The following is a 14,682-nucleotide window of genomic DNA, read 5'->3' on the forward strand; positions in this document are numbered from 1 at the left end:
ATTCTGTATTGTTAAAAAAATCCATGAATTCTCATTGTCTTGGTGAATATTTTATCTCTAAACAGATATCTATTTGTCAAAGCCAGTTCCTTTGACTATGTGCTGGGGTAAAGAAAGTCATCCCTCCACTACTAGGTTGCACTTCTCTATTGAAACTGCCATGGGACTACTCACATGAGGAATAGCTACAGAATTTGTGTCTTTTGATCTGGAGCAGGTGATAGGAGGATGCCTCCAAATGATCAGGTATATTCTTTTTTTTTTGTTGTCGTCCCCCCCCTTCTCCCCTCTCCCATTCTTAGCTCAGTGCTGACACATGCAAAAGTGTTTCGTTACCTTGTTGCTGATTTCAATGGAAGTAAAACCAGGCCTAAATATTAGTTGGGTTCGAATGTATATGTGTAAAGAATGTGCAGAATGTGGCTTTTGTACTGATGTATACATACTACATTCCTAGCAAAAGCCAACTGGGTGTGACACCATTATACCACAATTAAAACTTGAAAATGATCCCATTTAATTTTCTCTTAGTCTTAAATACATTATTAATCTTAGCTGTGCCTCCCATGTTTGCTTTATGGGATTACATAGAGGTACTCTTGCAATGGGATTAGGTCTGTTCTTACTTTTCTTGTATTCTACTGAAAAAAATTGGACTATCTGAGGATAACTTTTTAAAAAATATAACCGTTACATTTAAAGAAGACTTCAGTTTGACTCATTAATATTCCATTTACCAGACTGTTTTCAGTGTCTGTGATCTGCCAGAAACCCTGTCATTTTTGTGATGGCTAGCTGTTTTGCCTTAACCATAGATACAGTTGGCACAAGGTCTGACTGGTTTAAGCAGATGGACATTGCCAGTCAGTTAACCTCAGCAAGAGTCCAACAATCAACTGTTATCAAATAGTATAGACAATAGATCTTCATTCAGGTCACACCTTTTTTTCTTAGCATTAAGCATTTGATGCTATAACATGCTGCATTTTCATCATAGTTGCTTTACGTAATGAACAAATCGTTTGTGGAACATATTATAACTTTAATGGCAGTCAGGCTTTAAATGTTTATCTGTGGAAGGCATGGGGTTATGCAAATTCAGATCACTAGATGAATGGAATGGATTGAGCCCTGAAAAATAAAGAACTGTCTTCCCAAGAAGACAAGTAACAGACCCACTGAGAATACCAGATCCAAGCCCCAGACTATTACACACCCCACTAGTCACAGGTTATCCCATGTAGGCCCCACCTCTAGCTTTTGTGCTAAGACCCAATTCTGCACTGTGTCCAGTAAAAAGTGGAACTAACCATTTTTGTCCCAGCCATTGCTTTGCATGCTGTATCCTGTTGTTTGAGCCTTCATCTGTTGTCTCTGTAAACTCATCAGGGCACAAATTAAATCTCTTCCTATATATTTGGAAAGTGCCTAATACATTTTTAGGACTTAAAAAATGTCAAGGCATCCACAGAATAGGATGGAGATGCTTCTTTTTTTATTAGTGTCTATAAATTTAACGGAATTGCTTTATTGTTAATAATTGTATTATGAATATTTTGGCTGAATAGAATTAAAATTTTGCAAGCTTTATGGAGCCTATATATATGAATTTTCTCAAAAGCAAAATGTCTCAACTGTTGTCAAAAAAACTCTTCCTGCCCTCCTCTGCCCTTAGTATCCAACCCATCCTCCACAACCACAGAGGATCCCTTGTAATCATGCAAGCAGCAAATATCTCCAATGGCTGGTGATGGGACACTAGATGGTGAGGGCTGTGAGTTATTAGAGAAAATTCTTTCCCAGGAGTCTGGCTGGTGGGTCTTGCCCACATTCTCAGGGTCTAACTGATCACCATATTTGGGCTCGGGAAGGAATTTCCCCGACCCAGGTCAGAGAGGCAGAGACCCTGGGAGTCCCTGAATTATGGAAACCATATTTATTCTGCTAGTATGGATAGATCAGTTGAAATATACTGGGTGCGCCAGCATAGAGAGAAAGTAAGTGTGTGTGTGTGTGTGTGTGTGTGCGCGCGCGCCATATATGGATATATTAGGGAATGAGTGCATATATTAAAACCAGGCACCTCTTAACTCAGGGGTGTTGTACATTCAGTAGATGATCACTTTAGGTTTTAATGACCTTGTAAGGGTTATGTTTTTCCATGGAGTAGCTGTTTTTTAATCAGTTTTGCCAGTGTATTAGACACAAGCAGGCTGCTTACAACATAAGGCATGTAAGTCTCATTACTTTCCTGTTTCCCCCCAACCTTTTGTTCTACATATGTTTATAATTCCCTTTGTTGGAGAATTCTGTCTGTCAGGGTTTCTTCTGCTTTTTATGTGTCATCCCATATTAGTAAATGATAGTGGGAACTTGTTCTGTAGTCTAGGCTTCAGTGGCAAAACCCATCCAAACAGCAGATATGGCAACATCTTATTGAGGAGACTGGGCTGAGGCAGTTCTCATAAGCATTTTCTACAAATACCAACTATTCCTGTGCTCTGATCATTGCTGAAGTGCATTGAAGCTTGGAAGAGGACTACAAGTCTGTTATATTGACAAACATAGATCCCCAGACTCCCATCTGTAAACCACTTTTGGTATAATCCATGATCAACACACTCTCTCCCACAGAATGGGTTTGGAAGATGATTTAGGTAGTCGCTGTATGGCCAATGCATGCTTCTTAGACTACACAACAGGAAAAAACTGTAGGGTGCACAGGTACAAAATACAGTCCTCATTTTTGTTCAGAGTTTACTGTATCTTTGATTAAGCAAGCTTTCATGGTCACTAGATGGCAGTATATCCTCCAAGATACAAAAACCCCATCACAGTATGCATTCTAAATTGAGAATTAATGTTATTTGAATCAGTTCAGTCAGTATTAAATCACTTATTGTTGATGAAACAAAAAAAATAACATCAGTGTTTTCGTTTTCTTTTGAAGTGGCAGTTCTGAGAGTTCGGAAGAGTCCCTTTTTCCTCACTAGCATATTAAGTTTTAAGTTATTAGTTGATTATTATATTTGATTGAGGTTTTTAAGGATAAACATTCCAGCTAATTCTGGCATATTTACTGACCCACATGCAATTAACAATATCTAGAATTAGTAAACAGTATATTACATTTATGAGTTGCTCTACCAAAATCTTTCTCTCTTCTTGTAATAGATTCCTCAAAGAAAAAATAATTACCATATTCCCCAATATTTTTACTTTTTTTTTTCAGGTTTCTTTCTCCCCCCTAACCCCCCCACCCCCGGAATGTCATAGAATACAAGAGCTGTTTTTAAATTTCAGTGGTAGTTTTATCATTTGTATTCCTTAGCTTCATACTTGCCTTCAGATTGTACTACCAATATTACTTGCATATTTAACAACAATAATCTGAAAAATTTAAAATTTTCCATTTTTATATCTGTGCAGAATCAATCTTATACTTTTTATACCCAGTTTCTTATAATACACCTGTGCAATTATTTCAAAATATGATGACTGGAAACATACCTTAAAAAATTGGAATTTTCAGTGTATGATTTTCATTTTAATGATGCTTCTGGGGAAAATATCAAGTGTATGTAAATATAATTAGAAATGTAAGTCAAACAATTTGCAGTGTATATTTATTATACTTAGCAAAACATGGATTGCATATTTTTCTTCAACAGACATAAATATCATTTTTAGGAATTTAGCAAACAAACATTTACAGTATATGTTGCATTATTTAACCATGCACTGCATGCTGAATTTTCTTAACAGCATGTCAATATTGCATCAATATCATAATTAGAAATTTAGCAGTCAAATAGATTTGCAGTGTATGCTTATCATGATTAGCAAAGCATGCACTGCATATTTCTCTTAACAGCATGCCAATATCGTCATTAGAAAATCAGCAATCAAATGGATCTGTAGCTGGTGCACGTGTCAAACATGTAACACAGAACCCAGAAGGACCTTCTTTAGCATAAGTTTATATTTGCTCATAATCACAAGAGCTATCTTGATACCATCTTTTACAGGAAAACCTTTAAAATACTGTTTCTGTAAACACAGTATGATATAAACCTTTTCCATAAACTCTAGTAATAGTGCATTAGGATTCATGAAGGTATCATAAAATGGTTTGTGAAACACTTATATTATACTGCCTTTAACTTCACAGCACAACAGCTTTGATTTTGGGGGTAATCTTAGTACTGTGTATACATATGCAATTATTTATTACTAGTTCCTCTTTTTGCTTTAAATTGCATAAAAGGTTTTTAAATGCTGTCTCTGTTTATCTTATAAAGTTGTGGTTGTCTACTATTTTTTAAAATTAGATACAGTAAAAGAATGGCATCTTGGTAAAATGTATTTAACTATTTCATTAGAGTATAAAAGGTATAACTATAATAACATTCTAACTTGATGAAAATGTGAATAGCAGTAGATTCTAATTCTGTGCCATATGCTAGAGAATTAATGGCCACACCACTATCACTGTAAATTAGCAAGCACTTAAAGATTCTTCCAAATTACAGGTACAGATTTTCTATTTTGGTATTGGTCTAATGTGGAGATTCCTGGTTATAAAGAACATGTATAGAAGTGAATATTTTTTTCTTTCTGATTTCATGTAATTTCTGAAAATGTCTGAAACAAATCAAACCAATTGTGTGCAGGCAGAATGATAGAACATTAGTTTCCAAAAATATCATGTTGTTGAAAAATAGGAAGATGTAAATTGCTTCTGTGGCTTTTGTAAATAAGTTATTGCAGAGCAAAATTTTGGCCTTGAATCTTCTTTACCTGTGAAACACTCCTCTATTTTTTTAGATTTGCTTTAAACACAATAATATAATAAGAAATAGCAGAATCCTACTTCAAAGAACTATTTGGGTAGTAAAATATAGCCTCTTGATATTCTTAATCAACCAATTATCAGTCTTCCTTCATGTGCTTTGTGACTTGTGGGGTAATGGCTCCAGCGAAGATGATAGCACCAGTCTGGACATCATAGAATAAAGATTCACTTCTCACAGAAATGACTACTGTAGTCCCTCCAGCGTGCATGAGGTCTGTGCATCGGTCATTTCTCTGACATTTTGCAATAGGTGAGGACAAGGACATAGCATAGACTATTTAAGGCTGGTAGTTCAACCTTGCCTAACATTTCACCTTGGCTACTATTGTTTTTAATAGCTCCATTTCCACACTGGATCTACTACTTTTATGGGTGTGGAAGCGTGATTTTTATCTTTCCATTGGGTTGAGAATAATCAGGTCATCTACAGAAAGCAGCATGAACCCTGACATTCCCCATTTAAAACCAATGATCTGCCCAAACTCATCTGCCTTGTGTGTGTGCTTTAGGAATTTGGTATTTCTTGATTTTTTTTCTAAACAGATTGATTATTATAGTTTTTGTGTTGATGATCTATTGTTTGCTGCATTTAACAAGTTAATCTGCTGTAGTCATGGTAATTGTACATTCTATACCTGCACCAGAGGCATCAATGCCCTGTGGGAGGCAATCATGTGACTGCTACACAGAGATTTTTGATGTCATCAATTGTGTCTTCTGTGCCTATATCGAATGTAAAGGTCATGAACTTTAGGCTCAGTAATAGCAGAAAATAGTGCTGGATGAAGAAAAAAAGCCTTCTATAGGCTAGCATGGAGAGTACAAAGCTCTAACAGAAACTGCTGACAACTAAGCTTTCCAAACTGTCAGGTACTTATGCTCAGCTGATGCAATAATAATTTACACAGAACAATAAGCTGTATTGCTGAATATAATATTCTTTTTTCTAATGACTCATTATCCTAGGATGATGAGATGAGTAGAATATAAGTGTATTAAAAACATAATTGCTTTTCTATTCAAACAAAAGCATGCAGTGTATACATGGTGACAAATGCCTAATGAATAGTAGTGGGTTTTTTGTTCAGTTTCAGTTTATGGCAGTGCTTGCCATAACTGCATATTTAAAATCTTAATTGCTTTTCATTCTAACAGTTACCTGATAGTTCCTTTTGGTTGGAGAATCCAGTTTACAGTACAGGAGAAGCTGCCTTTTCTTTTTAAATGCTGATTGATAACATTTCAGATCTGATGTTTTTTTTCTAATTCGTGTCTAAATGTTTTTTTAATTTGGTGCTAACAATGGGGAAGATCTAGATACTTTTATAATACACAAATATTTGTGTAAGATGTTAAGGCTGACATGTATGTGTAGTGCATTCTATCAAAGAAAACACTGTAGAAAATTTTACTATCAGAATATACTAGGAATATAATTTTTGATATGCATATATGTATAGTCAGTATATGTCTGTTTCTTGGCTATAGATTGTCTCACTGCTGGCTTTTTAATTTTTTTAATATTGTATTTCATGGCTGTGATGTTAACTATATTTCACCAGAGCTGATATAACACTTCATGAATGCCACCATGACTATAAAATACAGTTCAAGTCAGGCCTTAAACAAAATCACAATAAATACAGCAAAACCTTGGGAAAGGTTTTTCTTATTAGACAGCACTGTCCCTTATAAGTATGTGGCCGTCCCTAAACTCCACTTCAGAATTCCCAGGTTTTCAGTCCTGAAATGCAAGGTGCATTCTGAAGCTTTGAAAGCTATTTTTCCTCCTCTTAGAAAATAGCAAATCCTTTCTAGTGTACACAAGACCTGAATCAACTTCAGCCAAATTGCTATGAGGCACCTTTGAACCAAAATGAAGAGAGTCTATGCAGAGGAGTTGCACTGATTTCATTAATCAAGTCTGATTTAATAACACTGATATGATTTGCTGGTATAGAAAAAGGTTTCAATTACATTAAAGCAACTTTGCATTACTCTGGCAGTGTTAAAGGAGCCTTAAAGTGCATATATGTTACCTTTGCACACCCGCTTTAAGATTCTTTTACACTGCTGGAGTGGTATAAAAGAGCATTCAGGTAGCAGAGAGTCTGATCCAATGTCCTTGGAAGAGCATAAATCTCTGTGTGTAGCTCATTAGGGGAGAAAACATTTTCAGACAGGTAACATTTATTTCTCAATATATAGGGCCACATTTCTTTGATCTGCTGAATTTCATTCTATAGAGTAATGCAGTTTTAAAACCAAGAGAAACTAAATGTAACAACACAGCAATCGGTGCTGGTGTTGGAAACCATTATCTCAGTGTTTCTAACGCACCAATTGTATCCACTAAATACTATGCATGCTTTATGTATTATTTCTAAAGGGGTTATTAAAATGGGGTTAGCCAAATCCTGAGATTCTTAATCAGTTTTTAGTTGGACCCCAAATCAGCAATAATCTCACACTTTTTGGTGGACACCTGCACCAGTGTGGCATGTATCCCAGGACTGAGACCTTCTGTTTTCATTTGCCAACTAATGATAAACATCAAACATTTTGTCAAGTATCAGAGGGGTAGCCGTGTTAGTCTGGATCTATAAAAGCAGCAAAGAATCCTGTGGCACCTTATAGACTAACTGACGTTTTGCAGCATGAGCTTTCGTGGGTCTTCGGATGCATCCGAAGAAGTGGGTATTCACCCACGAAAGCTCATGCTGCAAAACGTCAGTTAGTCTATAAGGTGCCACAGGATCAAACATTTTCTACATCAAACTTTAATTCCCATCAGTACACTGTAGGCCACTGAGAGATTTTCCCCATCTTAAGTGACTTTTTTGGCTCCTTGCCCCCAAATTATTTCAGCTTCCATTTTCTGCCTACTGCTGTATTTTGTTTTTCTTTCTAGAGGATGAAACTATTCTCATGAGTTTTCCTTTGGAGCTGCCAGATATATTTCTATCTGAGATCACTGGCTGCAGAGAAGGCATAGCAAATAACTTTATTTTTTAAAAAATGTTTAATATTTTAAGCAGTAACCAAAATATTTTGATTAGTAGAAATAGAAAATAATTATAAAAAGTCAATTATATGAAACTCGCCCCTGTAAATGTCCAAATTCATATATATATATTTATTGTTTGTTGTGGGGGAAGGAGGAGAAAACAAAGGGTGTGTGTGGAAATAGCAGCCAAATAACTCAAAGCCATCCCTACCTTGTATTCTCCCCACCCGCTACCATTGCCCCCACTATTTCTGTTCTCAGATCATTTGTTGCACATGCAGAGGAGGAATGGGATGTGAATAGATGTCATCAGATGAACTGACAGAGGAGAATAGGTTGCGATTAGGTAGTGATGTGATCTTATTTTAATGCATAGTTGTGTTTGTAACCTTTGTTTTCATGACTGGCTGTACATCGGGAGAAGATTCTGTTCCTTTTCCACTTCAATTTATTCTGTGTGATTTTTTTTTCTGCCCTCCCCTCAACTTTTCAGACTTTTAAAAAACTTTTCTTTCTATAAGCCAGTCTGTGGGAGGAGTGAAGTTTACCTTGTTCAGCAAGTCATTAGGATAGTAGGATTATTTTATTATTATTTATTTTTAAATTTCACTTTACCACTCAAGGTATGTCTACACTGGGCTGGGGAGGGGGTAAAATCTGTTAACACAAGTTAGCTGCTTATGTTAAAGCCTATATGAGTGCCTATTAAGCTGCTAGACCAAGTAAAAAAGCTCACTTGCTCTGTCTTCACTGCTATTCTAACTCAGGTTAACTAACCTGAATTAAAACACACGTTATTTGTAATGCAGAAATATCCTGAATTTTTTATTCCACTGAAGTGATCCTACATCCCAACATGTATCTTATTTTGGTTTTTCTGGTTTTCAGGGTATAGGGGTGTCACAATTCGCAGGGGGGAGAGAGAGTAAACACGGTTGTCTGCATGTTTTTGTTGGGAGTTGGATTTTCTGCCTGCTCAGAAGTGTTATACTTCAGCACTGTAAATAAACCTAGGGATTGTGCTTTCATCAAGTAAATTGCTAAACCTAGTTTAGATTCTGGAAATCGTGCACTCTGAAAACATTGTAAGTATAGCTTCAAGACAGAAATGTATGGTATAGTTGGACCAATACCTATCATCATGACATGGATATGCATTTGTACACCATAGACTTGTCTTCTACAGTGATTTCATTCAGTTGTTCCCATTTCTCTCCCCACTCCAGCCCCCGATCCAGACATAAAGCTCCAACAACTGTGTATTGCTGGTGGAATCACTTGAGGCAGCTGGCTCAGTCTGAGGTATAGAGCAGGTCTCAAGTGCTGCTACTCAAGCTATCTCTAGTGTGGACACACTTCAGTGCCATTTTCTGCTCTTTGGCCAGAAGTCACCTATCACTGCATATCTGAATGCTTTGTATCCGGAACCACAGTCGTGGGTGATGTCCAATACCAATCATTTCTGGAGTTCTTACACAGTTTTATTCAAACAAAGTTCCCACTGAAATCAAGCAAATTTTGTTTGTGTAAGGTCTTTAGAATTTCCCCTAGGGTGAAGTAAAGTGCAATTATCTATGCTCATGAGAGTAATGACTTCATATACCTGATTTCTGGAACAGGAACTATAGCATACTTTACCCTATAAATATATGCCTACATCATCAATGTGGAAATAAGTGTTATTTCACTAATCTCTGTGTGTTCTGCATACAAACCCACAAAGGAAGCATGACTTTGCTGAAATGTATGGTGTTCACTCAATGTAAGAATTGTACAAAGTTCACTACCACGGTGACTGACTTAGCTATACTGGCCTGGAAAGTACACTGTTAATAAATTAACTGCTCGGACAGAGTCTGTAACACCTCAATAATTATTTTGGCATATGCTATAGCTTACTCAGTGTGGCTATCTTATGCAATCATTGTAGCTTTTACATGTGTTTGTGATATGGTTTATTTATGTACCATAAGCACGTTTCAAATAATCTCTGATGCCATGCAGGCATGTAACTAAGTTTCTGTAGAGTAGCAACGTATTAGTAAATAAACTCACTTTCTGTGCATGTTTGCAAACTCTGTATTAGCACATTTATTTCAGGTGTGCGAAAGACCTTCCAATCTTGAACCTGTGGTAATATAAATACTCAAGGAGAGAAGGGGCAGGGGGATAAAATGCATGTCTTCAGTACTCAGACAGCATGTTCACAAAACTTGCTTTCTGCTATCTGGGAGGTCATTCTCATAAATACAGTTTTCAAACATATGAAACCAATGTATACATTAAGGGCTTATTAGGGCAAGGCAGAAATGCAGAATGAGGTATAAGTGGAAAAGCTAGTCATTCATGTCCCCAAATATGTTATTTTTAGGAAAGAGTACAGTACACTTAGGATTTCCTGGAGCAGAATCTTAACCCAGCAACATAAATTGTACTCCAGTCACATTAATGTACTACACCTGAGTCTGTGCTCTTTGACTCCAAAGGTAATTCACATCACAAGAAAGTCTAAGTTTTTTGATGTATTGTCATAGACTCTCCCCCTCCCCCCCAATATTATATAATTAGACTTGGCAGAATTAGATTTTTATTTTTATCACTTTGATGGGCAATAGCCATATTTTATTTGTAAGCATTTTTTTTTATTTCACACTTGCAGGAAACTATTGGGGGAGGCAGGTGTCAAACAATTATTTAATGGCATCAGACACATTGAGATTAAAATAAAACTTTATAACCATTAAAACAAAATGCATTAATCAAAATATAAAAAGAAAATATCCTTAATTCAAACTTCAGTTTCTCAAGCAGCATTTTTCTTTCTTTGCCTATCTATAAATTTTGGCTACTATTGACAGAAATATCTATTGTGTGTATGATGAAACTGACGTTTACCCATCAAAAATGAATCCTTCCAAGCTCTTCTTTTATATCTCTATTATGATGTTGGAGATATGCACTGATACAGTAGATACTAAACTACAGAATGAATCCTGAGTTGCATGTGATTCTTCCTGAGTTGAACGGCTTCCATGGGACTTTAAGAATGGATAAACTGTCAGAAAAATAGGGACATTATCAACCCCTTTCTCTGTAACTCCCATGCCAGCCAAACAGACATTAAAATATATGTTCATCCCTCAAAATCACCTTGAACCCAAACTTTCTTACTGTCTTGGAATTTTTCAAATAACCATTTCCACCACCACCACCCTGCCACATTTGTACTGATAGCTCTAGTATGCTTGCACAGTTCAAAGAACCAGAGCAGAAGCAACAGCAGAGCATTTGAAATCCTGTTGTCTCAGAATGTGGTAGCAGATTATCCAGGTAGGTGGCAGAGGATATTTGGGAAGCCAACTATTTGGCCCCATGAAGATGGATTGGGATAGTTTGTGTTCACAGCATCCTTCTACTTGCACTTTCATTCAAGCAAGGGGTTGGCAACCTTTGGCACGTGGCTCGCCAGGGTAAACACCCTGGCTGGCTGGGCCGGTTTGTTTACCTGCTGTGTCCGCAGGTTCGGCCAATCATGGCTCCCACTGGCTGTGGTTCGCCATCCTGGGCCAATGGGGGCGGTGGGAAGCGACGCGGGCCGAGGGATGTGCTGGCTGCCCCTTCCCGCCGCCCCGATTGGCCCGGGGCGGCGAACCGTGGCTAGTGGGAGTTGTGATTGTCCGAAACTGCGGACACGGCAGGTAAACAAACCGGCCCGGCCTGCCAGGGTGCTTACCCTGGCGAGCCGTGTGTCAAAAGTTGCCGACCCCTGATTCAAGCAAATGAAGGCAGCTGAAAAGAACACAATTCTCCATATGGTATACTCTAGTCTACTATATAAGATTATGTCCAGAAAAATTATACAATACAAAGCAAGTATCTTTCTCTAGGGCGGTTTCATTAAAAATAGAATATTCTACTCTACTGCACATAGTCTTGGTGTTGTAAACTTAATTCCAGATAGGACTCTGGAATATCTGAAAACAAAAGTGCAGTCATTTTGCAGGCAGACATAGTGGAGACATTCAGAAGTTTCATATTGCAGTAGTATAATATAGTTCAGCCAGCAGTTAGCCACCTTCTGGTTTATTGCAGTGTGGAACATTGGATTTGGACACTAGTGTCTTACCCCTGCGGGCCTGGATTCAAATTCTACACTAAGTCACAACAGAAAATGTTGGGTCCCATTAGTACATATTACAGCACCTCACCTTCTCACTGTAGAAGTTATTGAAATCTCTGACCTGGCATGTCTGTCTTTGTAATGATCTAGCATATTTTAAAGTACATTTGAAATTTTACCTTTTGCTTTTATAGTCTACTATTTTTGTGTGTACTGCAAGCCAAAACATCTGTGAACTACAATTAAAATCTGAGGCTGGCAACACTGTAATTTTCCAATTTAAAAGTGGGGACAGGAGGAAAACACAATTTGCTGGGGGAAATTCAGTTATTGGAGGTGGAGGGCTGGGGGTGTTTCACATATATCTGTTGTACTAATGGAGAAATAGCATACAGAAATTATTTTGGTGGATTGGTTTTAATAGGGCATACAGTAGAACTTGCCTGTAGTGAACTCAGAGTAGCTATATCTAGCTCCTTTTTTCTCTTGCTCTTCTGATGCTGGCCTTAAAGGTGTAATGATATTGTATTCAAGTCATGATGAGGTTAACGAGTTCTGAACCTTGCTGATTTTGAAGTATATCTGCACTGTTGGGAACATTTGCCAACCAATCAGATAGCAGGATTTCTTCGTATTCATTTTACAATACAATCTGCCAATGACAAGGGAACAAGAACTTTCAGAATGGTCTTCCCCCAGTGAAGACCATTTGAAAAGTAAAACTTCCTGCAGTGAGAGATTTATTAAGTGAATTCCTGCAAGGAGGAGAGAGGTCTACAGGACAGTTGCCTTCATGATATTTTCAGCATGGCAGGGCCTGTAGAAAATGCTGCACTTTTGAGTTGTGTTCACTGTTAAACAACACTCATATGCATACATTAAATCACTTTGTTGCGATACCAGACTCCTCCTCCTGCTTTCTTAACTTTATATACTTTTAAGCCTCTCCAGTGATATTCTTCCAAGTGCTGTGGCTATGTGCACATTTAGAATGGAACAGATTGTATCCTTAGATAGCTGTATGTATGTATGCATGCATGTGTCATTCATTTCACTGGGAGTTGTGTGTGTGCACTTAGAACAGAATTTGGCTAATGGTGTTTTCTGTGTAGGAAGGGCAATGCATAGTCTATTGGATACTATTATATTATTATTTTTATGTTGTCTGTATGGTTGATGCTCCTTCACTACCTTTAAGGAAAAATCCTGAAGTGCAAGAAAGAGTGTAATTATTACCATCTTCCTGTGGTTTGGTGCTGTAGTTATATTTATCGATGTTAATCAGCTTCCATTTGGAAGGGAGAGAGTGGCTTTGTTGTGACAACCATTTTTTTATATAATGATGAGGGGCTCCTGTCCCATATGGCAAGAGTGAATAGAGCACTTAACCAGAATTTTCAACTAACTGTGTGTTGATCACTAAGTTGAAAAGATTTGAAATGTTGCCATGTAAACTGAGCACTCTAGGCAGCTGAGCATTCACTAAATGAATGGAACCCTGAACCAGTGCTCAACCAGCATGCAAATTTCTGAACAAGCAAAACTCTTTTGTTGAAATATGGATGTGTAGAAACCTAGGCTATGTACACACTACAGTTTAAGTCAGTATAAATTATGTTGTTCCGGGATGTAAATAAGCCCCTCCCCTCCCCCCCACCCCCGAGTGATGTAAGTTACACGGACCAAAGCTCTGGTGTGCTATATTGGTGGGTGAGCTTCTCCCACCAACATAGTTATCACTGATCACAGGGGCTGGAGTAATTACATTGATGGGCGCGCGCTCTCCTATTGGCTTGGAGCGTCTGCACTAGCAATTCTACAGCGGTGCAGCTGCGCTGCTGTAAGCTCTGTAGTGTAGCCATAGCCCCAGTGGGGAAAGTGAATGGACGAGAGAGAACTGAACTAAAAGTTCAGGGGTGGGGGGGAAGGAGGGACAGAAATCAAATGTGGGTAAAACAGTTACTGTTTTCTGTCTTATACTCTGTTCCAGCCTGGGATGACAGTTAATTTCAGGTGTCAGCCCCTGTTGCAGAACTCAACAGTCAGGAAAATATGAGTCCTTATTTGGCATAGCATATTTCTCTGGGTAATCCTTCCAAGAACAAAGGCTACAAAGTCACAGGATAATTGAGAAAATAGTGCAATAGGTCCTTCCTTTTTAATAAGCATCTATCTAGAATATGTGGCTAGTTGTGGTTTCACAGCTCAGTGTAGTTGTCAACTCCCTGTGTTTAGTTCTGAAGACGGATGGGATGGGGCTTGACTTTTCCAACAGTTGAATACACACTCTCTTGTGAGAGAACTCTTTTGGAGGAACTAGGGATCAGAATTTGAGCCATTTGGTGGTGTTTAGGTCTGAACTGCCGCAGCAGTTTTTATAATTACGGATGGGCCCAGGCAAAAATCTCCGATGTAAATGCCTTTGAATTGTAAGGGTAATGGAAATGGTGGTTTGAATTCAGATTTTATTCTGTATACTAGAACATGCTCTTTTTTTCCCCCTCCTATTTGGGTTAAGTTTTAAAAAAACCCAACTAAATGGGAGAGATTTTCTAGAAATGGAAATCTCCATTCCTCTGGATATTGGAGTTCTCATGAAATGGCAGAAATCTTGGGACAAAATCTCAGGAGAACAACTCATGAGAATTTGGTGTCCCAATTTGGCCTCAAACCTGAAAAACAAGCCTTAGCCTTAACATG

General features: G+C 37.8%; 1 long non-coding RNA gene across 2 annotated transcripts in view; it reads left to right on the forward strand.

Annotated features, from left to right (window-relative positions):
* Window positions 1-14,682, forward strand: part of LOC123365260 — a 96,702-nt gene that overhangs the window by 38,436 nt on the left and 43,584 nt on the right. For both annotated transcript variants that reach the window (XR_006577503.1, XR_006577504.1), the window contains one exon: window positions 66-246. This is a non-coding gene — a long non-coding RNA (uncharacterized LOC123365260). The remainder of the gene's footprint in view (window positions 1-65; window positions 247-14,682) is intronic.

Source organism: Mauremys mutica, chromosome 2 (assembly GCF_020497125.1).
Source record: "Mauremys mutica isolate MM-2020 ecotype Southern chromosome 2, ASM2049712v1, whole genome shotgun sequence".
NCBI classification, from domain to species: Eukaryota; Metazoa; Chordata; order Testudines; family Geoemydidae; genus Mauremys; species Mauremys mutica.